Here is a 27583-nt window from a genome sequence, read left to right as displayed (position 1 = left end):
ACCGCATAAGCCGAAAAACATCAATTTTACTGATTTGCGCGAAAGTAAAATTATAATGTTAATGCAGGATTAACAAATTAATATAACCGAAAAAATTGCACTTTCTTAGGTTTAGACTCAAAGTCGATTTTCTTGTAATTTGTATGTTAATCACTTGAGCACTGTACCGCATAAGCCGAAAAACATCAATTTTACTGATTTGCGCGAAAGTAAAACTATAATGTTATTGCAGGATTAACAACTTAATATTACCGAAAAAGTTGCACTTTCTTAGGTTTAGACTCAAAGTCGATTTTCTTGTAAATTGTATGTTAATCACTTGAGCACTGTACCGCATAAGCCGAAAAACAACAATTTTACTAATTTGCGCGAAAGTAAAATTATATAGCTATTGCAGAATTGACATATTCATATAACCGAAAAAATTGCACTTTCTTTGCTTTATACTTAAAGTCGATTTTCCTGTAAATTGTATTTCAGTTGCGTGAGCACTGTAAACTATAATGTTATGGCAGGATTAACAAATTAATATAAAAATAAGAAAAGAAAAAATTGAACTTTCTTAGATTTTTACTTAAAGCCGATTTTCTTATAAATTGTATGTTAATTACTTGAGCACTGTACCGCATAAGCCGAAAAACATCAATTTTACTTATTTGCGCGAAAGTAAAACTATAATGTTATTGCAGGATTAACAACTTAATATTACCGAAAAAGTTGCACTTTCTTAGGTTTAGACTCAAAGTCCATTTTCTTGTAAATTGTATGTTAATTGCGTGAGCACTGTACCGCATAAGCCGAAAAACATCAATTTTACTAATTTGCGCGAAAGTAAAATTATATAGCTACTGCAGAATTGACATATTCATATAACCGAAAAAATTGCAATTTCTTACAATAGCTTTAGATTTAAAGTCGATTTTCTTGTAAATTGTATTTCAGTTGCGTGAGCACTGTACCGCTTAAGCCGAAAAACATGAATTTTACTGATTTGAGCGAAAGTCAAATTATATTGTTATTGCAGGATTAACAAATTAATATTACCGAAAAAGTTGCACTTTCTTAGGTTTAGACTCAAAGTCCATTTTCTTGTAAATTGTATGTTAATCACTTGAGCACTGTACCGCATAAGCCGAAAAACATCAATTTTACTGATTTGCCCGAAAGTAAAACTATAATGTTATTGCAGGATTATCAACTTAATATTACCGAAAAAGTTGCACTTTCTTAGGTTTAGACTCAAAGTCGATTTTCTTGTAAATTGTATGTTAATCACTTGAGCACTGTACCACATAAGCCGAAAAATATCAATTTTATCGATTTGCGCGTAAGTAAAATTATATTGCTATTGCAGAATTGACAAATTAATATAACCGAAAAAATTGCATTTTCTTAGGTTTAGACTTAAAGTCGATTTTCTTCTAAATTGTATGTTAATTGCGTGAGCACTGTACCGCATAAGCCGAAAAACATCAATTTTACTGATTTGCGCGAAAGTAAAATTATAATGTTAATGCAGGATTAAAAAAATAAAAATAAAAATAAAGAAAAGAAAAAATTGCACTTTCTTAGGTTTAGACTCAAAGTCGATTTTCTTGTAAATTGTATGTTAATCACTTGAGCACTGTACCGCATAAGCCGAAAAACATCAATTTTACTGATTTGCGCGAAAGTAAAACTATAATGTTATTGCAGGATTAACAACTTAATATTACCGAAAAAGTTGCACTTTCTTAGGTTTAGACTCAAAGTCGATTTTCTTGTAAATTGTATGTTAATCACTTGAGCACTGTACCGCATAAGCCGAAAAACAACAATTTTACTAATTTGCGCGAAAGGAAAATTATATAGCTATTGCAGAATTGACATATTCATATAACCGAAAAAATTGCACTTTCTTAGCTTTAGACTTAAAGTCGATTTTCTTGTAAATTGTATTTCAGTTGCGCGAGCACTGTAAACTATAATCTTATGGCAGGATTAACAAATTAATATAAAAAAAAGAAAAGAAAAAATTGAACTTTCTTAGATTTTTACTTAAAGCCGATTTTCTTGTAAATTGTATGTTAATTACTTGAGCACTGTACCGCATAAGCCGAAAAACATCAATTTTACTGATTTGCGCGAAAGTAAAATTATAATGTTATTGCAGAATTTACATATTCATATAACCGAAAAAATTGTACTTTCTTTGTTTAAGACTTAAAGTCGATTTTCTTCTAAATTGTATGTCAATTGCGTGAGCACTGTACCGCTTAAGCCGAAAAACATGAACTTTACTGATTTGCGCGAAAGTAAAATTATAATGTTATTGCAGAATTTACATATTAATATAACCGAAAAAATTGTACTTTCTTAGTTTTAGACTTAAAGTCGATTTTCTTCTAAATTGTATGTCAATTGCGTGAGCACTGTACCGCTTAAACCGAAAAACATGAATTTTACTGATTTGAGCGAAAGTCAAATTATATTGTTATTGCAGAATTGACATATTCATATAACCGAAAACATTGCACTTTCTTAGTTTTAGACTTAAAGTCGATTTTCTTGTAAATTGTATTTCAGTTGCGTGAGCACTGTACCGCTTAAGCCGAAAAACATGAATTATACTGATTTGAGCGAAAGTCAAATTATATTGCTTTTGCTGGATTAACAAATTAATATTACCGAAAAAGTTGCACTTTCTTAGGTTTAGACTCAAAGTCGATTTTCTTGTAAATTGTATGTCAATTGCGGCAGCACTGTACTGCTTAAGCCGAAAAACATTAATATTACTGATTTGCGCGAAAGTAAAATTATAATGTTATTGCAGAATTTACATATTCATATAACCGAAAAAATTGTACATTCTAAGTTTAAGACTTAAAGTCGATTTGCTTCTAAATTGTATGTTAATTGCGCGAGCACTGTACCGCTTAAACCGAAAAACATGAATTTTACTGATTTGAGCGAAAGTCAAATTATATTGTTATTTCAGGATTAACAAATTAATATTACCGCAAAAGTTGCACTTTCTTAGGTTTAGACTCAAAGTCGATTTTCTTGTAAATTGTATGTTAATTGCGTGAGCACTGTACCGCATAAGCCGAAAAACATCAATTTTACTGATTTGCGCGAAAGTAAAATTATAATGTTAATGCAGGATTAAAAAAATAAAAATAAAAATAAAGAAAAGAAAAAATTGCACTTTCTTAGGTTTAGACTCAAAGTCGATTTTCTTGTAAATTGTATGTTAATCACTTGAGCACTGAACCGCATAAGCCGAAAAACATCAATTTTACTGATTTGCGCGAAAGTAAAACTATAATGTTATTGCAGGATTAACAACTTAATATTACCGAAAAAGTTGCACTTTCTTAGGTTTAGACTCAAAGTCGATTTTCTTGTAAATTGTATGTTAATCACTTGAGCACTGTACCGCATAAGCCGAAAAACAACAATTTTACTAATTTGCGCGAAAGGAAAATTATATAGCTATTGCAGAATTGACATATTCATATAACCGAAAAAATTGCACTTTCTTAGCTTTAGACTTAAAGTCGATTTTCTTGTAAATTGTATTTCAGTTGCGCGAGCACTGCAAACTATAATGTTATGGCAGGATTAACAAATTAATATAAAAAAAAGAAAAGAAAAAATTTAACTTTCTTAGATTTTTACTTAAAGCCGATTTTCTTGTAAATTGTATGTTAATTACTTGAGCACTGTACCGCATAAGCCGAAAAACATCAATTTTACTTATTTGCGCGAAAGTAAAACTATAATGTTATTGCAGGATTAACAACTTAATATTACCGAAAAAGTTGCACTTTCTTAGGTTTAGACTCAAAGTCCATTTTCTTGTAAATTGTATGTTAATTGCGTGAGCACTGTACCGCATAAGCCGAAAAACATCAATTTTACTAATTTGCGCGAAAGTAAAATTATATAGCTACTGCAGAATTGACATATTCATATAACCGAAAAAATTGCAATTTCTTACAATAGCTTTAGATTTAAAGTCGATTTTCTTGTAAATTGTATTTCAGTTGCGTGAGCACTGTACCGCTTAAGCCGAAAAACATGAATTTTACTGATTTGCGCGAAAGTAAAACTATAATGTTATTGCAGGATTAACAAATTAATATTACCGAAAAAGTTGCACTTTCTTAGGTTTAGACTCAAAGTCCATTTTCTTGTAAATTGTATGTTAATCACTTGAGCACTGTACCGCATAAGCCGAAAAACATCAATTTTACTGATTTGCCCGAAAGTAAAACTATAATGTTATTGCAGGATTATCAACTTAATATTACCGAAAAAGTTGCACTTTCTTAGGTTTAGACTCAAAGTCGATTTTCTTGTAAATTGTATGTTAATCACTTGAGCACTGTACCACATAAGCCGAAAAATATCAATTTTATCGATTTGCGCGTAAGTAAAATTATATTGCTATTGCAGAATTGACAAATTAATATAACCGAAAAAATTGCATTTTCTTAGGTTTAGACTTAAAGTCGTTTTCTTCTAAATTGTATGTTAATTGCGTGAGCACTGTACCGCATAAGCCGAAAAACATCAATTTTACTGATTTGCGCGAAAGTAAAATTATAATGTTAATGCAGGATTAAAAAAATAAAAATAAAAATAAAGAAAAGAAAAAATTGCACTTTCTTAGGTTTAGACTCAAAGTCGATTTTCTTGTAAATTGTATGTTAATCACTTGAGCACTGTACCGCATAAGCCGAAAAACATCAATTTTACTGATTTGCGCGAAATTAAAACTATAATGTTATTGCAGGATTAACAACTTAATATTACCGAAAAAGTTGCACTTTCTTAGGTTTAGACTCAAAGTCGATTTTCTTGTAAATTGTATGTTAATCACTTGAGCACTGTACCGCATAAGCCGAAAAACAACAATTTTACTAATTTGCGCGAAAGGAAAATTATATAGCTATTGCAGAATTGACATATTCATATAACCCAAAAAATTGCACTTTCTTAGCTTTAGACTAAAAGTCGATTTTCTTGTAAATTGTATTTCAGTTGCGCGAGCACTGTAAACTATAATGTTATGGCAGGATTAACAAATTAATATAAAAAAAAGAAAAGAAAAAATTTAACTTTCTTAGATTTTTACTTAAAGCCGATTTTCTTGTAAATTGTATGTTAATTACTTGAGCACTGTACCGCATAAGCCGAAAAACATCAATTTTACTGATTTGCGCGAAAGTCAAATTATATTGTTATTGCAGAATTTACATATTCATATAACCGAAAAAATTGCACTTTCTTAGGTTTAGACTTAAAGTCGATTTTCTTCTAAATTGTATGTTAATTGCGTGAGCACTGTACCGCATAAGCCGGAAAACATCAATTTTACTGATTTGCGCGAAAGTAAAATTATAATGTTAATGCAGGATTAACAAATTAATATAACCGAAAAAATTGCACTTTCTTAGGTTTAGACTCAAAGTCGATTTTCTTGTAATTTGTATGTTAATCACTTGAGCACTGTACCGCATAAGCCGAAAAACATCAATTTTACTGATTTGCGCGAAAGTAAAACTATGATGTTATTGCAGGATTAACAACTTAATATTACCGAAAAAGTTGCACTTTCTTAGGTTTAGACTCAAAGTCGATTTTCTTGTAAATTGTATGTTAATCACTTGAGCACTGTACCGCATAAGCCGAAAAACAACAATTTTACTAATTTGCGCGAAAGTAAAATTATATAGCTATTGCAGAATTGACATATTCATATAACCGAAAAAATTGCACTTTCTTTGCTTTATACTTAAAGTCGATTTTCTTGTAAATTGTATTTCAGTTGCGTGAGCACTGTAAACTATAATGTTATGGCAGGATTAACAAATTAATATAAAAATAAGAAAAGAAAAAATTGAACTTTCTTAGATTTTTACTCAAAGCCGATTTTCTTATAAATTGTATGTTAATTACTTGAGCACTGTACCGCATAAGCCGAAAAACATCAATTTTACTTATTTGCGCGAAAGTAAAACTATAATGTTATTGCAGGATTAACAACTTAATATTACCGAAAAAGTTGCACTTTCTTAGGTTTAGACTTAAAGTCGATTTGCTTCTAAATTGTATGTTAATTGCGTGAGCACTGTACCGCTTAAGCCGAAAAACATGAATTTTACTGATTTAAGCGAAAGTCAAATTATATAGCTACTGCAGAATTGACATATATTTATATAACCGAAAAAATTGCAATTTCTTACAATAGCTTTAGATTTAAAGTCGATTTTCTTGTAAATTGTATTTCAGTTGCGTGAGCACTGTACCGCTTAAGCCGAAAAACATGAATTTTACTGATTTGAGCGAAAGTCTAATTATATTGTTATTGCAGGATTAACAAATTAATATTACCGAAAAAGTTGCACTTTCTTAGGTTTAGACTCAAAGTCCATTTTCTTGTAAATTGTATGTTAATTGCGTGAGCACTGTACCGCATAAGCCGAAAAACAACAATTTTACTAATTTGCGCGAAAGTAAAATTATATAGCTATTGCAGAATTGACACATTCATATAACTTTAATTTCATCAAAATTGCACTTTCTTTGCTTTACACTTAAAGTCGATTTTCTTGTAAATTGTATTTCAGTTGCGTGAGCACTGTAAACTATAATGTTATGGCAGGATTAACCAATTAATATAAAAATAAGAAAAGAAAAAATTGAACTTTCTTAGATTTTTACTTAAAGCCGATTTTCTTATAAATTGTATGTTAATTACTTGAGCACTGTACCGCATAAGCCGAAAAACATCAATTTTACTTATTGGCGCGAAAGTAAAACTATAATGTTATTGCAGGATTAACAACTTAATATTACCGAAAAAGTTGCACTTTCTTAGGTTTAGACTCAAAGTCCATTTTCTTGTAAATTGTATGTTAATTGCGTGAGCACTGTACCGCATAAGCCGAAAAACATCAATTTTACTTATTTGCGCGAAAGTAAAATTATATAGCTACTGCAGAATTGACATATTCATATAACCGAAAAAATTGCAATTTCTTACAATAGCTTTAGATTTAAAGTCGATTTTCTTGTAAATTGTATGTTAATTACTTGAGCACTGTACCGCATAAGCCGAAAAACATCAATTTTACTGATTTGCGCAAAAGTAAAACTATAATGTTATTGCAGGATTATCAACTTAATATTACCAAAAAAGTTGCACTTTCTTAGGTTTAGACTCAAAGTCGATTTTCTTGTAAATTGTATGTTAATCACTTGAGCACTGTACCGCATAAGCCGAAAAACAACATATTTACTAATTTGCGCGAAAGTAAAATTATATAGCTATTGCAGAATTGACATATTCATATAACCGAAAAAATTGCACTTTCTTACAATAGCTTTAGATTTAAAGTCGATTTTCTTGTAAATTGTATGTTAATTACTTGAGCACTGTACCGCATAAGACGAAAAACATCAATTTTACTGATTTGCGCGAAAGTAAAACTATAATGTTATTGCAGGATTATCAACTTAATATTACCAAAAAAGTTGCACTTTCTTAGGTTTAGACTCAAAGTCGATTTTCTTGTAAATTGTATGTTAATTACTTGAGCACTGTACCGCATAAGCCGAAAAACATCAATTTTACTGATTTGCGCGAAAGTAAAACTATAATGTTATTGCAGGATTATCAACTTAATATTACCAAAAAAGTTGCACTTTCTTAGGTTTAGACTCAAAGTCGATTTTCTTGTAAATTGTATGTTAATCACTTGAGCACTGTACCGCATAAGCCGAAAAACAACATATTTACTAATTTGCGCGAAAGTAAAATTATATAGCTATTGCAGGATTAACATATTCATATAACCGAAAAAATTGCACTTTCTGAGCCTTAGACTTAAAGTCGATTTTCTTGTAAATTGTATTTCAGTTGCGTGAGCACTGTAAACTATAATGTTATGGCAGGATTAACAAATTAATATAAAAATAAGAAAAGAAAAAATTGAACTTTCTTAGATTTTTACTTAAAGCCGATTTTTTTATAAATTGTATGTTAATTACTTGAGCACTGTACCGCATAAGCCGAAAAACATCAATTTTACTTATTTGCGCGAAAGTAAAACTATAATGTTATTTCAGGATTAACAACTTAATATTACCGAAAAAGTTGCACTTTCTTAGGTTTAGACTCAAAGTCCATTTTCTTGTAAATTGTATGTTAATTGCGTGAGCACTGTACCGCATAAGCCGAAAAACATCAATTTTACTAATTTGCGCGAAAGTAAAATTATATAGCTACTGCAGAATTGCATATTCATATAACCGAAAAAATTGCAATTTCTTACAATAGCTTTAGATTTAAAGTCGATTTTCTTGTAAATTGTATTTCAGTTGCGTGAGCACTGTACCGCTTAAGCCGAAAAACATGAATTTTACTGATTTGAGCGAAAGTCTAATTATATTGTTATTGCAGGATTAACAAATTAATATTACCGAAAAAGTTGCACTTTCTTAGGTTTAGACTCAAAGTCCATTTTCTTGTAAATTGTATGTTAATTGCGTGAGCACTGTACCGCATAAGCCGAAAAACAACAATTTTACTAATTTGCGCGAAAGTAAAATTATATAGCTATTGCAGAATTGACACATTCATATAACTTTAATTTCATCAAAATTGCACTTTCTTTGCTTTATACTTAAAGTCGATTTTCTTGTAAATTGTATTTCAGTTGCGTGAGCACTGTAAACTATAATGTTATGGCAGGATTAACAAATTAATATAAAAATAAGAAAAGAAAAAATTGAACTTTCTTAGATTTTTACTTAAAGCCGATTTTCTTATAAATTGTATGTTAATTACTTGAGCACTGTACCGCATAAGCCGAAAAACATCAATTTTACTTATTGGCGCGAAAGTAAAACTATAATGTTATTGCAGGATTAACAACTTAATATTACCGAAAAAGTTGCACTTTCTTAGGTTTAGACTCAAAGTCCATTTTCTTGTAAATTGTATGTTAATTGCGTGAGCACTGTACCGCATAAGCCGAAAAACATCAATTTTACTTATTTGCGCGAAAGTAAAATTATATAGCTACTGCAGAATTGACATATTCATATAACCGAAAAAATTGCAATTTCTTACAATAGCTTTAGATTTAAAGTCGATTTTCTTGTAAATTGTATGTTAATTACTTGAGCACTGTACCGCATAAGCCGAAAAACATCAATTTTACTGATTTGCGCAAAAGTAAAACTATAATGTTATTGCAGGATTATCAACTTAATATTACCAAAAAAGTTGCACTTTCTTAGGTTTAGACTCAAAGTCGATTTTCTTGTAAATTGTATGTTAATCACTTGAGCACTGTACCGCATAAGCCGAAAAACAACATATTTACTAATTTGCGCGAAAGTAAAATTATATAGCTATTGCAGAATTGACATATTCATATAACCGAAAAAATTGCACTTTCTTACAATAGCTTTAGATTTAAAGTCGATTTTCTTGTAAATTGTATGTTAATTACTTGAGCACTGTACCGCATAAGCCGAAAAACATCAATTTTACTGATTTGCGCGAAAGTAAAACTATAATGTTATTGCAGGATTATCAACTTAATATTACCAAAAAAGTTGCACTTTCTTAGGTTTAGACTCAAAGTCGATTTTCTTGTAAATTGTATGTTAATTACTTGAGCACTGTACCGCATAAGCCGAAAAACATCAATTTTACTGATTTGCGCGAAAGTAAAACTATAATGTTATTGCAGGATTATCAACTTAATATTACCAAAAAAGTTGCACTTTCTTAGGTTTAGACTCAAAGTCGATTTTCTTGTAAATTGTATGTTAATCACTTGAGCACTGTACCGCATAAGCCGAAAAACAACATATTTACTAATTTGCGCGAAAGTAAAATTATATAGCTATTGCAGGATTAACATATTCATATAACCGAAAAAATTGCACTTTCTGAGCCTTAGACTTAAAGTCGATTTTCTTGTAAATTGTATTTCAGTTGCGTGAGCACTGTAAACTATAATGTTATGGCAGGATTAACAAATTAATATAAAAATAAGAAAAGAAAAAATTGAACTTTCTTAGATTTTTACTTAAAGCCGATTTTTTTATAAATTGTATGTTAATTACTTGAGCACTGTACCGCATAAGCCGAAAAACATCAATTTTACTTATTTGCGCGAAAGTAAAACTATAATGTTATTGCAGGATTAACAACTTAATATTACCGAAAAAGTTGCACTTTCTTAGGTTTAGACTCAAAGTCCATTTTCTTGTAAATTGTATGTTAATTGCGTGAGCACTGTACCGCATAAGCCGAAAAACATCAATTTTACTAATTTGCGCGAAAGTAAAATTATATAGCTACTGCAGAATTGACATATTCATATAACCGAAAAAATTGCAATTTCTTACAATAGCTTTAGATTTAAAGTCGATTTTCTTGTAAATTGTATTTCAGTTGCGTGAGCACTGTACCGCTTAAGCCGAAAAACATGAATTTTACTGATTTGAGCGAAAGTCAAATTATATTGTTATTGCAGGATTAACAAATTAATATTACCGAAAAAGTTGCACTTTCTTAGGTTTAGACTCAAAGTCCATTTTCTTGTAAATTGTATGTTAATCACTTGAGCACTGTACCGTATAAGCCGAAAAACATCAATTTTACTGATTTGCCCGAAAGTAAAACTATAATGTTATTGCAGGATTATCAACTTAATATTACCGAAAAAGTTGCACTTTCTTAGGTTTAGACTCAAAGTCGATTTTCTTGTAAATTGTATGTTAATCACTTGAGCACTGTACCACATAAGCCGAAAAACATCAATTTTATCGATTTGCGCGTAAGAAAAATTATATTGCTTTTGCAGAATTGACAAATTAATATAACCGAAAAAATTGCATTTTCTTAGGTTTAGACTTAAAGTCGATTTTCTTCTAAATTGTATGTTAATTGCGTGAGCACTGTACCGCATAAGCCGACAAACATCAATTTTACTGATTTGCGCGAAAGTAAAATTATAATGTTAATGCAGGATTAAAAAAATAAAAATAAAGAAAAGAAAAAATTGCACTTTCTTAGGTTTAGACTCAAAGTCGATTTTCTTGTAAATTGTATTTCAGTTGCGTGAGCACTGTAAACTATAATGTTATGGCAGGATTAACAAATTAATATAAAAAAAAAGAAAAGAAAAAATTGAACTTTCTTAGATTTTTACTTAAAGCCGATTTTCTTGTAAATTGTATGTTAATTACTTGAGCACTGTACCGCATAAGCCGAAAAACATCAATTTTACTGAATTGCGCGAAAGTCAAATTATATTGTTATTGCAGAATTTACATATTCATATAACCGAAAAAATTGCACTTTCTTAGGTTTAGACTTAAAGTCGATTTTCTTGTAAATTGTATTTCAGTTGCGTGCGCACTGTACCGCTTAAGCCGGAAAACATGAATTTTACTGATTTGAGCGAAAGTCAAATTATATTGTTATTGCAGGATTAACAAATTAATATTACCGAAAAAGTTGCACTTTCTTAGGTTTAGTCTCAAAGTCGATTTTCTTGTAAATTGTATTTCAATTGCTTTCGCACTGTACCGCTTAAGCTGAAAAACATCAATATTACTGATTTGCGCGAAAGTAAAACTATAATGTTATGGCAGGATTAACAAATTAATATAAAAAAAAGAAAAGAAAAGATTGAACTTTCTTAGATTTTTACTTAAAGCCGATTTTCTTGTAAATTGTATGTTAATTACTTGAGCACTGTACAGCATAAGCCGAAAAACATCAATTTTACTGATTTGCGCGAAAGTAAAACTATAATGTTATTGCAGGATTAACAACTTAATATTACCGAAAAAGTTGCACTTTCTTAGGTTTAGACTCAAAGTCGATTTTCATGTAAATTGTATGTTAATCACTTGAGCACTGTACCGCATAAGCCGAAAAACAACAATTTTACTAATTTGCGCGAAAGTCAAATTATAATGTTATTGCAGAATTTACATATTCATATAACCGAAAAAATTGCACTTTCTTAGGTTTAGACTTAAAGTCGATTTTCTTCTAAATTGTATGTTAATTGCGTGAGCACTGTACCGCATAAGCCGAAAAACATCAATTTTACTGATTTGCGCGAAAGTAAAACTATAATGTTATTGCAGGATTAACAACTTAATATTACCGAAAAAGTTGCACTTTCTTAGGTTTAGACTCAAAGTCGATTTTCTTGTAAATTGTATGTTAATCACTTGAGCACTGTACCGCATAAGCCGAAAAACAACAATTTTACTAATTTGCGCGAAAGTAAAATTATATAGCTATTGCAGAATTGACATATTCATATAACCGAAAAAATTGCACTTTCTTTGCTTTATACTTAAAGTCGATTTTCTTGTAAATTGTAATTCAGTTGCTGTAAACTATAATGTTATGGCAGGATTAACAAATTAATATAAAAAAAAGAAAAGAAAAAATTGAACTTTCTTAGATTTTTACTTAAAGCCGATTTTCTTGTAAATTGTACGTTAATTACTTGAGCACTGTACCGCATAAGCCGAAAAACATCAATTTTACTGATTTGCGCGAAAGTAAAATTATAATGTTATTGCAGAATTTACATATTCATATAACCGAAAAAATTGTACTTTCTTTGTTTAAGACTTAAAGTCGATTTTCTTCTAAATTGTATGTCAATTGCGTGAGCACTGTACCGCTTAAGCCGAAAAACATGAACTTTACTGATTTGCGCGAAAGTAAAATTATAATGTTATTGCAGAATTTACATATTAATATAACCGAAAAAATTGTACTTTCTTAGTTTTAGACTTAAAGTCGATTTTCTTCTAAATTGTATGTCAATTGCGTGAGCACTGTACCGCTTAAACCGAAAAACATGAATTTTACTGATTTGAGCGAAAGTCAAAATATATTGTTATTGCAGAATTGACATATTCATATAACCGAAAACATTGCACTTTCTTAGTTTTAGACTTAAAGTCGATTTTCTTGTAAATTGTATTTCAGTTGCGTGAGCACTGTACCGCTTAAGCCGAAAAACATGAATTATACTGATTTGAGCGAAAGTCAAATTATATTGCTTTTGCAGGATTAACAAATTAATATTACCGAAAAAGTTGCACTTTCTTAGGTTTAGACTCAAAGTCGATTTTCTTGAAAATTGTATGTCAATTGCGGCAGCACTGTACTGCTTAAGCCGAAAAACATTAATATTACTGATTTGCGCGAAAGTAAAATTATAATGTTATTGCAGAATTTTCATATTCATATAACCGAAAAAATTGTACATTCTAAGTTTAAGACTTAAAGTCGATTTGCTTCTAAATTGTATGTTAATTGCGTGAGCACTGTACCGCTTAAACCGAAAAACATGAATTTTACTGATTTGAGCGAAAGTCAAATTATATTGTTATTTCAGGATTAACAAATTAATATTACCGCAAAAGTTGCACTTTCTTAGGTTTAGACTCAAAGTCGATTTTCTTGTAAATTGTATGTCAGTTGCGTGAGCACTGTACTGCTTAAGCCGAAAAACATGAATTTTACTGATTTGAGCGAAAGTCAAATTATATTGCTTTTGCAGGATTAACAAATTAATATTACCGAAAAAGTTGGACTTTCTTAGGTTTAGACTCAAAGTCGATTTTCGTGTAAATGGTATTTCAGTTGCGTGAGCACTGTACCGCTTAAGCCGAAGAACATGAATTTTACTGATTTGAGCGAAAGTCAAATTATATTGCTTTTGCAGGATTAACAAATTAATATTACCGAAAAAGTTGCACTTTCTTAGGTTTAGACTCAAAGTCGATTTTCTTGTAAATTGTATGTCAATTGCGTGAGCACTGTACCGCATAAGCCGAAAAACATCAATTTTACTGATTTGCGCGTAAGCAAAATTATAATGTTAATGCAGGATTAACAAATTAATATAACCGAAAAAATTGCACTTTCTTAGGTTTAGACTCAAAGTCGATTTTCTTGTAAATTGTATGTTAATCACTTGAGCACTTTACCGAATAAGTAGAAAAACATCAATTTTACTGATTTGCGCGAAAGTAAAACTATAATGTTATTGCAGGATTAACAACTTAATATTACCGAAAAAGTTGCACTTTCTTAGGTTTAGACTCAAAATATCTTCTAAATTGTATGTCAAATGCGTCAGCACTGTACCGCATAAGCCGAAAAACAACAATTTTACTAATTTGCGCGAAAGTAAAATTATATAGCTATTGCAGAATTGACATATTCATATAACCGAAAAAATTGCACTTTCTTTGCTTTATACTTAAAGTCGATTTTCTTGTAAATTGTAATTCAGTTGCTGTAAACTATAATGTTATGGCAGGATTAACAAATTAATATAAAAAAAAGAAAAGAAAAAATTGAACTTTCTTAGATTTTTACTTAAAGCCGATTTTCTTGTAAATTGTACGTTAATTACTTGAGCACTGTACCGCATAAGCCGAAAAACATCAATTTTACTGATTTGCGCGAAAGTAAAATTATAATGTTATTGCAGAATTTACATATTCATATAACCGAAAAAATTGTACTTTCTTTGTTTAAGACTTAAAGTCGATTTTCTTCTAAATTGTATGTCAATTGCGTGAGCACTGTACCGCTTAAGCCGAAAAACATGAACTTTACTGATTTGCGCGAAAGTAAAATTATAATGTTATTGCAGAATTTACATATTAATATAACCGAAAAAATTGTACTTTCTTAGTTTTAGACTTAAAGTCGATTTTCTTCTAAATTGTATGTCAATTGCGTGAGCACTGTACCGCTTAAACCGAAAAACATGAATTTTACTGATTTGAGCGAAAGTCAAATTATATTGTTATTGCAGAATTGACATATTCATATAACCGAAAACATTGCACTTTCTTAGTTTTAGACTTAAAGTCGATTTTCTTGTAAATTGTATTTCAGTTGCGTGAGCACTGTACCGCTTAAGCCGAAAAACATGAATTATACTGATTTGAGCGAAAGTCAAATTATATTGCTTTTGCAGGATTAACAAATTAATATTACCGAAAAAGTTGCACTTTCTTAGGTTTAGACTTAAAGTCGATTTTCTTCTAAATTGTATGTTAATTGCGTGAGCACTGTACCGCATAAGCCGAAAAACATCAATTTTACTGATTTGCGCGAAAGTAAAGTTATAATGTTAATGCAGGATTAAAAAAATAAAAATAAAAATAAAGAAAAGAAAAAATTGCACTTTCTTAGGTTTAGACTCAAAGTCGATTTTCTTGTAAATTGTATGTTAATCACTTGAGCACTGTACCGCATAAGCCGAAAAACATCAATTTTACTGATTTGCGCGAAAGTAAAACTATAATGTTATTGCAGGATTAACAACTTAATATTACCGAAAAAGTTGTACTTTCTTAGGTTTAGACTCAAAGTCGATTTTCTTGTAAATTGTATGTTAATCACTTGAGCACTGTACCGCATAAGCCAAAAAACAACAATTTTACTAATTTGCGCGAAAGTAAAATTATATAGCTATTGCAGAATTGACATATTCATATAACCGAAAAAATTGCACTTTCTTTGCTTTATACTTAAAGTCGATTTTCTTGTAAATTGTATTTCAGTTGCGCGAGCACTGTAAACTATAATGTTATGGCAGGACTAACAAATTAATATAAAAAAAAGAAAAGAAAAAATTGAACTTTCTTAGATTTTTACTTAAAGCCGATTTTCTTGTAAATTGTATGTTAATTACTTGAGCACTGTACCGCATAAGCCGAAAAACATCAATTTTACTGATTTGCGCGAAAGTAAAATTATAATGTTATTGCAGAATTTACATATTCATATAACCGAAAAAATTGTACTTTCTTTGTTTTAGACTTAAAGTCGATTTTCTTCTAAATTGTATGTCAATTGCGTGAGCACTGTACCGCTTAAGCCGAAAAACATGAACTTTACTGATTTGCGCGAAAGTAAAATTATAATGTTATTGCAGAATTTACATATTAATATAACCGAAAAAATTGTACTTTCTTAGTTTTAGACTTAAAGTCGATTTTCTTCTAAATTGTATGTCAATTGCGTGAGCACTGTACCGCTTAAACCGAAAAACATGAATTTTACTGATTTGAGCGAAAGTCAAATTATATTGTTATTGCAGAATTGACATATTCATATAACCGAAAAAATTGCACTTTCTTAGTTTTAGACTTAAAGTCGATTTTCTTGTAAATTGTATTTCAGTTGCGTGAGCACTGTACCGCTTAAGCCGAAAAACATGAATTATACTGATTTGAGCGAAAGTCAAATTATATTGCTTTTGCAGGATTAACAAATTAATATTACCGAAAAAGTTGCACTTTCTTAGGTTTAGACTCAAAGTCGATTTTCTTGTAAATTGTATGTCAATTGCGGCAGCACTGTACTGCTTAAGCCGAAAAACATTAATATTACTGATTTGCGCGAAAGTAAAATTATAATGTTATTGCAGAATTTTCATATTCATATAACCGAAAAAATTGTACATTCTTAGTTTTAGACTTAAAGTCGATTTGCTTCTAAATTGTATGTTAATTGCGTTAGCACTGTACCGCTTAAACCGAAAAACATGAATTTTACTGATTTGAGCGAAAGTCAAATTATATTGTAATTGCAGGATTAACAAATTAATATTACCGCAAAAGTTGCACTTTCTTAGGTTTAGACTCAAAGTCGATTTTCTTGTAAATTGTATGTCAGTTGCGTGAGCACTGTACTGCTTAAGCCGAAAAACATGAATTTTACTGATTTGAGCGAAAGTCAAATTATATTGCTTTTGCAGGATTAACAAATTAATATTACCGAAAAAGTTGGACTTTCTTAGGTTTAGACTCAAAGTCGATTTTCGTGTAAATGGTATTTCAGTTGCGTGAGCACTTTACCGCTTAAGCCGAAGAACATGAATTTTACTGATTTGAGCGAAAGTCAAATTTAATTGCTTTTGCAGGATTAAAAAATTAATATTACCGAAAAAGTTGCACTTTCTTAGGTTTAGACTCAAAGTCGATTTTCTTGAAAATTGTATGTCAATTGCGTGAGCACTGTACCGCATAAGCCGAAAAACATCAATTTTACTGATTTGCGCGAAAGCAAAATTATAATGTTAATGCAGGATTAACAAATTAATATAACCGAAAAAATTGCACTTTCTTAGGTTTAGACTCAAAGTCGATTTTCTTGTAAATTGTATGTTAATCACTTGAGCACTGTACCGAATAAGTAGAAAAACATCAATTTTACTGATTTGCGCGAAAGTAAAACTATAATGTTATTGCAGGATTAACAACTTAATATTACCGAAAAAGTTGCACTTTCTTAGGTTTAGACTAAAATTATCTTCTAAATTGTATGTCAATTGCGGCAGCACTGTACTGCTTAAGCCGAAAAACATAAATATTACTGATTTGCGCGAAAGTAAAATTATAATGTCATTGCAGAATTTACATATTCATATAACCGAAAAAATTTTACTTTCTTAGTTTTAGACTTAAAGTCGATTTTCTTCTAAATTGTATGTTAATTGCGTGAGCACTGTACCGCATAAGCCGAAAAACATCAATTTTACTGATTTGCGCGAAAGTAAAACTATAATGTTATTGCAGGATTAACAACTTAATATTACCGAAAAAGTTGCACTTTCTTAGGTTTAGACTCAAATTCGATTTTCTTGTAAATTGTATATTAATCACTTGAGCACTGTACCGCATAAGCCGAAAAACATCAATTTTACTGATTTGCGCGAAAGTAAAATTATAATGTTATTGCAGAATTTACATATTCATATAACCGAAAAAATTGTACTTTCTTTGTTTAAGACTTAAAGTCGATTTTCTTCTAAATTGTATGTCAATTGCGTGAGCACTGTACCGCTTAAGCCGAAAAACATGAACTTTACTGATTTGCGCGAAAGTAAAATTATAATGTTATTGCAGAATTTACATATTAATATAACCGAAAAAATTGTACTTTCTTAGTTTTAGACTTAAAGTCGATTTTCTTCTAAATTGTATGTCAATTGCGTGAGCACTGTACCGCTTAAACCGAAAAACATGAATTTTACTGATTTGAGCGAAAGTCAAATTATATTGTTATTGCAGAATTGACATATTCATATAACCGAAAACATTGCACTTTCTTAGTTTTAGACTTAAAGTCGATTTTCTTGTAAATTGTATTTCAGTTGCGTGAGCACTGTACCGCTTAAGCCGAAAAACGTGAATTATACTGATTTGAGCGAAAGTCAAATTATATTGCTTTTGCAGGATTAACAAATTAATATTACCGAAAAAGTTGCACTTTCTTAGGTTTAGACTTAAAGTCGATTTTCGTGTAAATGGTATTTCAGTTGCGTGAGCACTGTACCGCTTAAGCCGAAGAACATGAATTTTACTGATTTGAGCGAAAGTCAAATTATATTGCTTTTGCAGGATTAACAAATTAATATTACCGAAAAAGTTGCACTTTCTTAGGTTTAGACTCAAAGTCGATTTTCTTCTAAATTGTATGTCAATTGCGGCAGCACTGTACTGCTTAAGCCGAAAAACATTAATATTACTGATTTGCGCGAAAGTAAAATTATAATGTTATTGCAGAATTTTCATATTCATATAACCGAAAAAATTGTACATTCTAAGTTTAAGACTTAAAGTCGATTTTCTTCTAAATTGTATGTCAATTGCGTGAGCACTGTACCGCTTAAGCCGAAAAACATGAATTTTACTGATTTGAGCGAAAGTCAAATTATATTGCTTTTGCAGAATTTACATATTAATATAACCGAAAAAATTGTACTTTCTTAGTTTTAGACTTAAAGTCGATTTTCTTCTAAATTGTATGTCAATTGCGTGAGCACTGTACCGCTTAAACCGAAAAACATGAATTTTACTGATTTGAGCGAAAGTCAAATTATATTGTTATTGCAGAATTGACATATTCATATAACCGAAAACATTGCACTTTCTTAGGTTTAGACTCAAAGTCGATTTTCTTGTAAATTGTATGTCAGTTGCGTGAGCACTGTACTGCTTAAGCCGAAAAACATGAATTTTACTGATTTGAGCGAAAGTCAAATTATATTGCTTTTGCAGGATTAACAAATTAATATTACCGAAAAAGTTGGACTTTCTTAGGTTTAGACTCAAAGTCGATTTTCGTGTAAATGGTATTTCAGTTGCGTGAGCACTGTACCGCTTAAGCCGAAGAACATGAATTTTACTGATTTGAGCGAAAGTCAAATTATATTGCTTTTGCAGGATTAACAAATTAATATTACCGAAAAAGTTGCACTTTCTTAGGTTTAGACTCAAAGTCGATTTTCTTCTAAATTGTATGTCAATTGCGGCAGCACTGTACTGCTTAAGCCGAAAAACATTAATATTACTGATTTGCGCGAAAGTAAAATTATAATGTTATTGCAGAATTTTCATATTCATATAACCGAAAAAATTGTACATTCTAAGTTTAAGACTTAAAGTCGATTTGCTTCTAAATTGTATGTTAATTGCGTGAGCACTGTACCGCTTAAACCGAAAAACATGAATTTTACTGATTTGAGCGAAAGTCAAATTATATTGTTATTTCAGGATTAACAAATTAATATTACCGCAAAAGTTGCACTTTCTTAGGTTTAGACTCAAAGTCGATTTTCTTGTAAATTGTATGTCAGTTGCGTGAGCACTGTACTGCTTAAGCCGAAAAACATGAATTTTACTGATTTGAGCGAAAGTCAAATTATATTGCTTTTGCAGGATTAACAAATTAATATTACCGAAAAAGTTGGACTTTCTTAGGTTTAGACTCAAAGTCGATTTTCGTGTAAATGGTATTTCAGTTGCGTGAGCACTGTACCGCTTAAGCCGAAGAACATGAATTTTACTGATTTGAGCGAAAGTCAAATTATATTGCTTTTGCAGGATTAACAAATTAATATTACCGAAAAAGTTGCACTTTCTTAGGTTTAGACTCAAAGTCGATTTTCTTGTAAATTGTATGTCAATTGCGTGAGCACTGTACCGCATAAGCCGAAAAACATCAATTTTACTGATTTGCGCGAAAGCAAAATTATAATGTTAATGCAGGATTAACAAATTAATATAACCGAAAAAATTGCACTTTCTTAGGTTTAGACTCAAAGTCGATTTTCTTGTAAATTGTATGTTAATCACTTGAGCACTTTACCGAATAAGTAGAAAAACATCAATTTTACTGATTTGCGCGAAAGTAAAACTATAATGTTATTGCAGGATTAACAACTTAATATTACCGAAAAAGTTGCACTTTCTTAGGTTTAGACTCAAAATATCTTCTAAATTGTATGTCTTATGCGTCAGCACTGTACTGCTTAAGCCGAAAAACATAAATATTACTGATTTGCGCGAAAGTAAAATTATAATGTTATTGCGGAATTTACATATTCATATAACCGAAAAAATTTTACTTTATTAGTTTTAGACTTAAGGTCGATTTTCTTCTAAATTGTATGTTAATTGCGAGAGCACTGTACCGCATAAGCCGAAAAACATCAATTTTACTTATTTGCGCGAAAGTAAAATTATAATGTTAATGCAGGATTAACAAATTAATATTACCGAAAAAGTTGCACTTTCTTAGGTTTAGACTCAATTTCCATTTTCTTGTAAATTGTATGTTAATTGCGTGAGCACTGTACCGCATAAGCCGAAAAACATCAATTTTACTAATTTGCGCGAAAGTAAAATTATATAGCTACTGCAGAATTGACATATTCATATAACCGAAAAAATTGCAATTTCTTACAATAGCTTTAGATTTAAAGTCGATTTTCTTGTAAATTGTATGTTAATTACTTGAGCACTGTACCGCATAAGCCGAAAAACATCAATTTTACTAATTTGCGCGAAAGTAAAATTATATAGCTATTGCAGAATTGACATATTCATATAACCGAAAAAATTGCACTTTCTTTGCTTTATACTTAAAGTCGATTTTTTTGTAAATTGTATTTCAGTTGCGTGAGCACTGTAAACTATAATGTTATGGCAGGATTAACAAATTAATATAAAAATAAGAAAAGAAAAAATTGAACTTTCTTAGATTTTTACTTAAAGCCGATTTTCTTATAAATTGTATGTTAATTACTTGAGCACTGTACCGCATAAGCCGAAAAACATCAATTTTACTTATTTGCGCGAAAGTAAAACTATAATGTTATTGCAGGATTAACAACTTAATATTACCGAAAAAGTTGCACTTTCTTAGGTTTAGACTCAAAGTCGATTTTCTTGTAAATTGTATGTTAATCACTTGAGCACTGTACCGCATAAGCCGAAAAACAACAATTTTACTGATTTGAGCGAAAGTCAAATTATATTGTTATTGCAGAATTGACATATTCATATAACCGAAAACATTGCACTTTCTTAGTTTTAGACTTAAAGTCGATTTTCTTGTAAATTGTATTTCAGTTGCGTGAGCACTGTACCGCTTAAGCCGAAAAACGTGAATTATACTGATTTGAGCGAAAGTCAAATTATATTGCTTTTGCAGGATTAACAAATTAATATTACCGAAAAAGTTGCACTTTCTTAGGTTTAGACTTAAAGTCGATTTTCGTGTAAATGGTATTTCAGTTGCGTGAGCACTGTACCGCTTAAGCCGAAGAACATGAATTTTACTGATTTGAGCGAAAGTCAAATTATATTGCTTTTGCAGGATTAACAAATTAATATTACCGAAAAAGTTGCACTTTCTTAGGTTTAGACTCAAAGTCGATTTTCTTCTAAATTGTATGTCAATTGCGGCAGCACTGTACTGCTTAAGCCGAAAAACATTAATATTACTGATTTGCGCGAAAGTAAAATTATAATGTTATTGCAGAATTTTCATATTCATATAACCGAAAAAATTGTACATTCTAAGTTTAAGACTTAAAGTCGATTTTCTTCTAAATTGTATGTCAATTGCGTGAGCACTGTACCGCTTAAGCCGAAAAACATGAATTTTACTGATTTGAGCGAAAGTCAAATTATATTGCTTTTGCAGAATTTACATATTAATATAACCGAAAAAATTGTACTTTCTTAGTTTTAGACTTAAAGTCGATTTTCTTCTAAATTGTATGTCAATTGCGTGAGCACTGTACCGCTTAAACCGAAAAACATGAATTTTACTGATTTGAGCGAAAGTCAAATTATATTGTTATTGCAGAATTGACATATTCATATAACCGAAAACATTGCACTTTCTTAGGTTTAGACTCAAAGTCGATTTTCTTGTAAATTGTATGTCAGTTGCGTGAGCACTGTACTGCTTAAGCCGAAAAACATGAATTTTACTGATTTGAGCGAAAGTCAAATTATATTGCTTTTGCAGGATTAACAAATTAATATTACCGAAAAAGTTGGACTTTCTTAGGTTTAGACTCAAAGTCGATTTTCGTGTAAATGGTATTTCAGTTGCGTGAGCACTGTACCGCTTAAGCCGAAGAACATGAATTTTACTGATTTGAGCGAAAGTCAAATTATATTGCTTTTGCAGGATTAACAAATTAATATTACCGAAAAAGTTGCACTTTCTTAGGTTTAGACTCAAAGTCGATTTTCTTCTAAATTGTATGTCAATTGCGGCAGCACTGTACTGCTTAAGCCGAAAAACATTAATATTACTGATTTGCGCGAAAGTAAAATTATAATGTTATTGCAGAATTTTCATATTCATATAACCGAAAAAATTGTACATTCTAAGTTTAAGACTTAAAGTCGATTTGCTTCTAAATTGTATGTTAATTGCGTGAGCACTGTACCGCTTAAACCGAAAAACATGAATTTTACTGATTTGAGCGAAAGTCAAATTATATTGTTATTTCAGGATTAACAAATTAATATTACCGCAAAAGTTGCACTTTCTTAGGTTTAGACTCAAAGTCGATTTTCTTGTAAATTGTATGTCAGTTGCGTGAGCACTGTACTGCTTAAGCCGAAAAACATGAATTTTACTGATTTGAGCGAAAGTCAAATTATATTGCTTTTGCAGGATTAACAAATTAATATTACCGAAAAAGTTGGACTTTCTTAGGTTTAGACTCAAAGTCGATTTTCGTGTAAATGGTATTTCAGTTGCGTGAGCACTGTACCGCTTAAGCCGAAGAACATGAATTTTACTGATTTGAGCGAAAGTCAAATTATATTGCTTTTGCAGGATTAACAAATTAATATTACCGAAAAAGTTGCACTTTCTTAGGTTTAGACTCAAAGTCGATTTTCTTGTAAATTGTATGTCAATTGCGTGAGCACTGTACCGCATAAGCCGAAAAACATCAATTTTACTGATTTGCGCGAAAGCAAAATTATAATGTTAATGCAGGATTAACAAATTAATATAACCGAAAAAATTGCACTTTCTTAGGTTTAGACTCAAAGTCGATTTTCTTGTAAATTGTATGTTAATCACTTGAGCACTTTACCGAATAAGTAGAAAAACATCAATTTTACTGATTTGCGCGAAAGTAAAACTATAATGTTATTGCAGGATTAACAACTTAATATTACCGAAAAAGTTGCACTTTCTTAGGTTTAGACTCAAAATATCTTCTAAATTGTATGTCTTATGCGTCAGCACTGTACTGCTTAAGCCGAAAAACATAAATATTACTGATTTGCGCGAAAGTAAAATTATAATGTTATTGCGGAATTTACATATTCATATAACCGAAAAAATTTTACTTTATTAGTTTTAGACTTAAGGTCGATTTTCTTCTAAATTGTATGTTAATTGCGAGAGCACTGTACCGCATAAGCCGAAAAACATCAATTTTACTTATTTGCGCGAAAGTAAAATTATAATGTTAATGCAGGATGAACAAATTAATATTACCGAAAAAGTTGCACTTTCTTAGGTTTAGACTCAATTTCCATTTTCTTGTAAATTGTATGTTAATTGCGTGAGCACTGTACCGCATAAGCCGAAAAACATCAATTTTACTAATTTGCGCGAAAGTAAAATTATATAGCTACTGCAGAATTGACATATTCATATAACCGAAAAAATTGCAATTTCTTACAATAGCTTTAGATTTAAAGTCGATTTTCTTGTAAATTGTATGTTAATTACTTGAGCACTGTACCGCATAAGCCGAAAAACATCAATTTTACTAATTTGCGCGAAAGTAAAATTATATAGCTATTGCAGAATTGACATATTCATATAACCGAAAAAATTGCACTTTCTTTGCTTTATACTTAAAGTCGATTTTTTTGTAAATTGTATTTCAGTTGCGTGAGCACTGTAAACTATAATGTTATGGCAGGATTAACAAATTAATATAAAAATAAGAAAAGAAAAAATTGAACTTTCTTAGATTTTTACTTAAAGCCGATTTTCTTATAAATTGTATGTTAATTACTTGAGCACTGTACCGCATAAGCCGAAAAACATCAATTTTACTTATTTGCGCGAAAGTAAAACTATAATGTTATTGCAGGATTAACAACTTAATATTACCGAAAAAGTTGCACTTTCTTAGGTTTAGACTCAAAGTCGATTTTCTTGTAAATTGTATGTTAATCACTTGAGCACTGTACCGCATAAGCCGAAAAACATCAATTTTACTGATTTGAGCGAAAGTAAAACTATAATGTTATTGCAGGATTATCAACTTGATATTACCGAAAAAGTTGCACTTTCTTAGGTTTAGACTCAAAGTCGATTTTCTTGTAAATTGTATGTTAATCACTTGAGCACTGTACCGCATAAGCCGAAAAACAACAATTTTACTAATTTGCGCGAAAGTAAAATTATATAGCTATTGCAGAATTGACATATTCATATAACCGAAAAAATTGCACTTTCTTTGCTTTATACTTAAAGTCGATTTTTTTGTAAATTGTATTTCAGTTGCGTGAGCACTGTAAACTATAATGTTATGGCAGGATTAACAAATTAATATAAAAATAAGAAAAGAAAAAATTGAACTTTCTTAGATTTATTATTAATTAATTATTATTAATTATTAAAATTATATAGCTACTGCAGAATTGACATATTCATATAACCGAAAAAATTGCAATTTCTTACAATAGCTTTAGATTTAAAGTCGATTTTCTTGTAAATAGTATTTCAGTTGCGTGAGCACTGTACCGCTTAAGCCGAAAAACATGAATTTTACTGATTTGAGCGAAAGTCAAATTATATTGTTATTGCAGGATTAACAAATTAATATTACCGAAAAAGTTGCACTTTCTTAGGTTTAGACTCAAAGTCCATTTTCTTGTAAATTGTATGTTAATCACTTGAGCACTGTACCGCATAAGCCGAAAAACATCAATTTTACTGATTTGCGCGAAAGTAAAATTATATTGCTATTGCAGAATTGACAAATTAATATAACCGAAAAAATTGCATTTTCTTAGGTTTAGACTTAAAGTCGATTTTCTTCTAAATTGTATGTTAATTGCGTGAGCACTGTACCGCATAAGCCGAAAAACATCAATTTTACTGATTTGCGCGAAAGTAAAGTTATAATGTTAATGCAGGATTAAAAAAATAAAAATAAAAATAAAGAAAAGAAAAAATTGCACTTTCTTAGGTTTAGACTCAAAGTCGATTTTCTTGTAAATTGTATGTTAATCACTTGAGCACTGTACCGCATAAGCCGAAAAACATCAATTTTACTGATTTGCGCGAAAGTAAAACTATAATGTTATTGCAGGATTAACAACTTAATATTACCGAAAAAGTTGTACTTTCTTAGGTTTAGACTCAAAGTCGATTTTCTTGTAAATTGTATGTTAATCACTTGAGCACTGTACCGCATAAGCCAAAAAACAACAATTTTACTAATTTGCGCGAAAGTAAAATTATATAGCTATTGCAGAATTGACATATTCATATAACCGAAAAAATTGCACTTTCTTTGCTTTATACTTAAAGTCGATTTTCTTGTAAATTGTATTTCAGTTGCGCGAGCACTGTAAACTATAATGTTATGGCAGGACTAACAAATTAATATAAAAAAAAGAAAAGAAAAAATTGAACTTTCTTAGATTTTTACTTAAAGCCGATTTTCTTGTAAATTGTATGTTAATTACTTGAGCACTGTACCGCATAAGCCGAAAAACATCAATTTTACTGATTTGCGCGAAAGTAAAATTATAATGTTATTGCAGAATTTACATATTCATATAACCGAAAAAATTGTACTTTCTTTGTTTTAGACTTAAAGTCGATTTTCTTCTAAATTGTATGTCAATTGCGTGAGCACTGTACCACTTAAGCCGAAAAACATGAACTTTACTGATTTGCGCGAAAGTAAAATTATAATGTTATTGCAGAATTTACATATTAATATAACCGAAAAAATTGTACTTTCTTAGTTTTAGACTTAAAGTCGATTTTCTTCTAAATTGTATGTCAATTGCGTGAGCACTGTACCGCTTAAGCCGAAAAACATGAACTTTACTGATTTGCGCGAAAGTAAAATTATAATGTTATTGCAGAATTTACATATTAATATAACCGAAAAAATTGTACTTTCTTAGTTTTAGACTCAAAGTCGATTTTCTTGTAAATTGTATGTTAATCACTTGAGCACTGTACCGCATAAGCCGAAAAACAACAATTTTACTAATTTGCGCGAAAGTAAAATTATATAGCTATTGCAGAATTGACATATTCATATAACCGAAAAAATTGCACTTTCTTTGCTTTATACTTAAAGTCGATTTTTTTGTAAATTGTATTTCAGTTGCGTGAGCACTGTAAACTATAATGTTATGGCAGGATTAACAAATTAATATAAAAATAAGAAAAGAAAAAATTGAACTTTCTTAGATTTATTATTAATTAATTATTATTAATTATTAAAATTATATAGCTACTGCAGAATTGACATATTCATATAACCGAAAAAATTGCAATTTCTTACAATAGCTTTAGATTTAAAGTCGATTTTCTTGTAAATAGTATTTCAGTTGCGTGAGCACTGTACCGCTTAAGCCGAAAAACATGAATTTTACTGATTTGAGCGAAAGTCAAATTATATTGTTATTGCAGGATTAACAAATTAATATTACCGAAAAAGTTGCACTTTCTTAGGTTTAGACTCAAAGTCCATTTTCTTGTAAATTGTATGTTAATCACTTGAGCACTGTACCGCATAAGCCGAAAAACATCAATTTTACTGATTTGCGCGAAAGTAAAATTATATTGCTATTGCAGAATTGACAAATTAATATAACCGAAAAAATTGCATTTTCTTAGGTTTAGACTTAAAGTCGATTTTCTTCTAAATTGTATGTTAATTGCGTGAGCACTGTACCGCATAAGCCGAAAAACATCAATTTTACTGATTTGCGCGAAAGTAAAGTTATAATGTTAATGCAGGATTAAAAAAATAAAAATAAAAATAAAGAAAAGAAAAAATTGCACTTTCTTAGGTTTAGACTCAAAGTCGATTTTCTTGTAAATTGTATGTTAATCACTTGAGCACTGTACCGCATAAGCCGAAAAACATCAATTTTACTGATTTGCGCGAAAGTAAAACTATAATGTTATTGCAGG

This window comes from Bactrocera oleae, chromosome X, assembly GCF_042242935.1.
Source record: "Bactrocera oleae isolate idBacOlea1 chromosome X, idBacOlea1, whole genome shotgun sequence".
Classification (NCBI taxonomy): Eukaryota; Metazoa; Arthropoda; class Insecta; order Diptera; family Tephritidae; genus Bactrocera; species Bactrocera oleae.
This window is presented reverse-complemented; position numbering follows the sequence as displayed.